The 5,788-nt window shown below is 52.6% G+C and overlaps 1 pseudogene; it reads left to right on the top strand.

Annotated features, from left to right (window-relative positions):
- Nucleotides 1–4,527: 4,527 nt before the first annotated feature.
- Nucleotides 4,528–4,666, top strand: LOC119319791 (annotated as a pseudogene).
- The last annotated feature ends 1,122 nt before the right edge of the window (nucleotides 4,667–5,788 follow it).

Raw genomic sequence — 5,788 nt, 5'->3', positions numbered from 1 at the left:
CCGTGTTACCAGACCCATCATCCTTATCCTACATATGTACATTTGTCCCTGCCATAGCCTCCACAAAAAGATCTGAGTCCTCAAACTCTATCTCAAGGTTGAAAATCTCCCCCTTATAAGTCCACTTGACCATGTCAGGTACAAACTTGATATGAAGGATACTCATGAGTAAGCGTGCCACCCCATGAGCTCAGGTGAAAGCCATGTCCACCTTCTCAGTTTTCCCGGCCAGCATTCCCAAGATAGCAGCAACTCGGGCATCATGAAGCGGCTTGGAAGGCGCCCCTGAGAAACGCAACCAAACCTGAGTGAGGGGCTTGCCCTGCGGCTCAACTCGTTTCCACTCATGGAACTCGAGGATGCACTCAGTTCCAGGGACTCTGCACAACCCAAAACTGAGCATGCGCTCTAAGTCCTCCGATGTCGGGAAGTCCACATCAAAAGAATTATCCTCGAGGCGACTAAGTTCCAACACAAAGTCCCCTAGTATAAGCTCAGAAAGCCTTTGAATAATTTGTGCCTCAGACACCTCACACTTAGTTACCTTAACAATCCCTGTATATGAACTATGTGGCTCGTCAGGAATCTCCCTCGCACTGGGAGACTCAAAAAACATCATCTTAGAATAGTAGACTCCATAAATGGTGATACTCAGCATCTGATCACGCAAAAATCGGGCATGCCCCGGAGTCATGTACTGGCTTAAGACATGTATCACAGAGCTCCGTCTCACACTCAGTAATAAAGTGGCCTCTCTCGCCACACCGGTAGCACAACATCTTTTCCTTTTTACGAGCCCACTTGGATGCTCTCTCCTCCTCCGCCTTGTGAACCGCCCAGGCATCCTCCGTCTCAACGGACTCTAGCAATGGCACGTCCGCAGATGCGAGCGCAGACACCACTTCCATAGCCTGCCCGGACAGCTCCACATCCTGGCCGGTGACCTCGACCATCGGATCCACCGCGGGCGTATGAGGGCTGGGGGTAACGGTTCCTGCCACCGCGACCACCGCGACCCACACGGTGTCCTCGGTAACCACCATGCTGCATGTATTCGGGGCCAGATGCTCCCTCGACAAAACCACCAGGCGGACTGTAGAAAGGCCCGATCAACTGACCCATCTCCCTTCCATGCGTAGCCACGCCCACCATCTGTAGACGATGAGCCACGATGTTGACCAACTCCATAAGCATTGAACCCGTCATCACCCCACTTTCCTCGGGGCGGGCCATTGCCATCGTGATTAGACGTCGCCCGAGCCGCGGTCACACCTCCCTCTCCTGCAACAGGTAATGTCGGTGCGGTCTGAACCGGCACCGCTCGCTTCTGAGAAGGTTGCGCCACATAATGCGGCGGAGGCGCCGCCTGAGAGCGCAACCCCGGCACCGTAGCCGGTGAAGGCGGTCTCGGTGCAGCAGCTCCTCACCCCACAAGAGAGGGCGTTGGCGGCCTTGGCAGAGCAGCCCCGCGCCCACTGGCACGGGCGTAAGCTGCCTCAACTGAGCTGTCCCATGGCCCGCGTTCACCGGCACAGAAGCCGCAGGCGGCGGAGGCCGACTCTCCTACGCAGGCCGCACGGCTCCCACCTGCGTGACCTGCTGCCCTGGCGCGGTCCCTCGACCGGCCACACCCGCAGGGCGCGGCCTCTGAGGTGCTCCTCTGCCAGCCGGCAGCACCGGCCTCTGGCCAGGTTGCGCGCCGCCACCTCGGGCCGCCGGCGCTGCCCCGGAGCTCGGCTGGTTTTTGTTGGGGCCGACAGCCGCCACCTCTCCCCGACCCACCATCAGAGGGAGAATGCGCGCAGCTCTCCTCGGACCACAGCGATGAAAACCTGGAGCATCCCCGCTGCGTCCCAAGCTAGGGCACAGCGACGACGGTCGATCGCACGAATACCCTTGATCGCATGAACGCATGCAGGAGGTAACTCCTACGTAGCTCGTAGATCCAGCGGAGTCCAAGTTAGACTGGGCCACAAACCCAGCTAACATCGGCCCATTTGGAGTTGCCGCGCGATGGGCCTCATACCCATCGGCAGGCCGACCCAACTCTCCCACTGCCCGATCGAAGCCACCTGGGCCCATGAACGAATTCAAACGGCAAGCCCTGTTGGCTCGGATCTCACTCATCACTCTGGTCGCCAGCGCCGGCGCTGCCGCTGCCGCCGGTCTCGATTTCTTTCTCTTAACGATGATCCACGATTCTGGCCTAATTAAATCAAAAATGGTGAGGTTAGGAAGACCGACCTTCGGGATAGGACCCTTCCAAGGCCTGACCGCCGTCGCCGCCAGTCGCCGATGCACCACACGGTGCACCATCTCCTCCTTCTCTCCCTCGTGCAGCCCTATCCTGGCCGGATCATCGAGAGGCAAAACTTTATTGCTGGTCGTCATCACTTCCTCTTCCGTGTAGCCAGCGTTGAAGAACTCGCAGATCTGGTCTGAAGGCGTCGGCGACTGCGGTGATGGTGGAGACGTGACCGCATCCCCATCCGCGTTGTCCTCGTCGGCGACAGCTAGAGCCCAAAACTGGCCCCCACCCGCCATCGATCATCGGCGGAACTAGGCGGCGCACCCGCGGTCTCCCCACTGGTCTCCGCCCCAGTCGCCCCAGTCGTCATTCAAGCTTTGGCATATTGGTTCTCTTTTTACTAGCAGGAAGATAACTGCTAGAAGTAGTTGGCAAGAAAAGCATTTGATCGATCTCGGAGCATTGATACTGAAGGAAGGTAAATACAAAAAGGCATTTCTTTTATCAAATCCTACTCAAATGTAACTACTCAAATGCTATGCTAGTAAATCTATACAATATGCAATTTGCTATAGTTATGTATGCAACTAATATGGGCAACATTCTTAGATTTGGTTGATGCAAAACCTGTAGGGTTTTCCCTGTCGGCTAAACTTTCCGTTCCTCTATTGTATGGATGATTCAACCGTATTTGTCTCTTATAAGAATTGGGTGTTTCATGGTTCACATGAGATGGTTATAATGGAGTTGAGGGAAAGCATTCTAGCTAAAGAATCATAAGATAATACTATGGTTGTCATTACTGTTCTGCTGCTTTGAGATGGCGAAACATAGTAGATGTGTTGTGTATATGCTATCTACTCCTAGAATAAGGCGAGGAGATTGTTTTCTCCTCGCCCTTCTCTATATAATCTGCTGTATTTTTTTGCATTTAACTTTATCTTTGTATCAGTTGCTTCTTACAATGTAGAGAAAAAAATGTTGTTGCTGAGAAAGAATGGAAAAGAGCATCCGAAAGTACCTCATGATTAAGCAACCAGCTAATTAGTCTTGGAATGTATTTTTCACATAAAGTGCTCCATTAGGTTTTTGGCCTGAATTTTTTTATCCAACAAAAAGTTGCAAGTTCAACCACTTCATTTTTTCAGATTATAGAACATGCATCCATGCCATCCTTTTGGCTGCTAATCTAGCAACCAACACAATGGTGGACAAACAGGTGCAAGGCCAGTGAAGCAAGGGTCTGATAAAGTCACTGAAGAAACTTCCGGCCATCTTTTGTTCCCAAGGAAGGACACTTTCGTTGAATCCATGTTATTATCTGTTGTAATTTACTGCCATCTCTAAGACACAGTAGACCTATGTGTTATCATTTCTTATCTCTTTTGTTGCATCCAAGTGCTTTGGCTCATGATCATGAACTTCAGAATAGTCTGGGAGCTTCAGTGGTGGTCTCTGAGCCTTTTGTTAAACAACTGAATCATGTTGTATATACGCCTAGCTTGTTCTTCAAGATAGGTTAGTTAGAGGTGATTCGTATCTAGCTGTAGATCATGTTTATCTTGTATTCTGTTGTGATCACAACACATTGTAATCTGTAACCTCTTGACGCATATAAATACATGACCAGGGCGGCCTCTGTTGAGGTGTGCCAAACTGCATCTTTCCATCTTTTCACATGGTATCAGACCTACCTCTTCCTATCTAAGATGTCTACGACCTCCAGCCAATCTTCCTCAACCACAACAGCTGCCACCACCTCCGCGCTCGCGTCGTTCACCTCCGGCGCAGTAACCACCCAATCCCTCGGCGTCATGGCATCCGCCTCGCCGTCGCCATCCCTCTCTGGCTTAGTCACCGTCAAGCTTTCCCACGACACCCATCTCCTCTAGAAGGCCCAGATCCTCCCGGCGCTTCGCGGTGCACACTGGATGTCCATCGTTGATGGCTCGAAGCCGGCTCCGGACAAGGTTGTCGCTAGCGCTGAAGGAAGTCCGCCGGTTCCCAATCCTGAGTACCTCTCGTGGTTGACGAGGGACCAGCACTGCTTGAGCTTTCTTCTATCAACTCTCTCCAACAACACCCTGTTACAGGTGCTCTTCCTGCCGTCATCAGCGGCGGTGTGGAGCGCACTGGAGAGGACCTACGTGACCCGCTCTAGGGCGCACATGATGCAACTCCGCCGCCAGCTCGCCACCATCCAGAAGAGGGACATGACGATGGTGGACTACTTCACCAAGGTCAAGGGCCTCATTGACGCCTTCGCCGCCGCCGGAAAGCAGCTGTATGATGAGGATATTATCATCTATCTTCTGACCGGACTCGACTCCAGCTATGATCTGCTCGTCACCTCGGTCACCACGAGGGCAGAGGCGATCTCCCTCAACGATCTGTACTCTCATCTGCTGAACTTTGAGATCCGTCATCAACACCACGATCACATCCTCCAGCTCCCCGGATCAGGCGGCTCCTCTGCGAACCACATCAGCCGCGGCGCTGGCGGCAACGGCAGTGGTGGCGGCGGTGCAGGTGGCAACCGCAACTGCAACCCTGGAGGCAGCCGCAACCGCAACATAGGAGGTGGTGGTGGCGGTAACAGCGGCAGCAACAACCGCAGCTGCGGTTCCCCGGGACACAACCACAACTGTGGTGACCCGAGCCACAACCACGGCCGTGCCTGTGGTGCTCCCAACTCCGACAGGGCCGGCGGCAAGAGTGACACCATCTGTCAGCTCTGCAAGCGCCCCGGCCATGATGTCTTTGACTGCTACCGGCGCTTCGACCACTCCTTCATCCGCAAGGAGTGCTCCGCCAACAATGCCTCCACCGGCCAAGCATTTGATCTAGCGTGGTACCTTGATTCCGGGGCCACGGATCACATAACTGGCGATCTGGACAAGCTCACGATGCATGAGAGGTACACAGGCAAGGATCAAGTCCACGTAGCAAACGGGTCAGGTATGCCAATTGCTCATGTTGGTTCATCTCAGATTCGTATGTTTCATAATCCATTGATCCTTCGCAATGTCCTCCATGTTCCTCAAGCTACACGAAACTTGCTTTCCACCGATAAACTCTCCAATGATAACAATGTCTGTGTTGAAATTCACCCAACTTACTTTCTTGTTAAGGATCGGGCTTCGAAGAAGGTTCTTCTTCGAGGGGGCACTGATGGCGGCCTCTATCCCATCTCCGACGGCCATGGCAGGACACCACATGCTCTTTCTGCCGTCAAGCATACCCATACACGATGGCACTACCGTCTAGGCCATCCAGCTTCCCGGGTGGTGGATCAAGCACTTCATCGTCAAAAATTAGAATTTCTTCATGAATCAAATAAAATAAAATCCTTGTTTGTGATGCTTGTCAACAGGGAAAGAGTCATCAGCTTCCGTTTTCTAGGTCAATAAGATCATCCTCCAAACCTATTGAACTTGTTTTCTCAGATGTATGGGGGCCTGCGTGCACCTCCTTTGGAGGTTTCAAATACTATGTTAATTTTATTGATGATTATAGTAAATTTACATGGGTCTATTGCCT

Source organism: Triticum dicoccoides, chromosome 6A (genome assembly GCF_002162155.2).
Source record: "Triticum dicoccoides isolate Atlit2015 ecotype Zavitan chromosome 6A, WEW_v2.0, whole genome shotgun sequence".
In the NCBI taxonomy this organism is placed as follows: domain Eukaryota; kingdom Viridiplantae; phylum Streptophyta; class Magnoliopsida; order Poales; family Poaceae; genus Triticum; species Triticum dicoccoides.
Note: the sequence above shows the minus strand (reverse complement) of the source record. Positions and strands in the feature narration are given on the sequence as shown.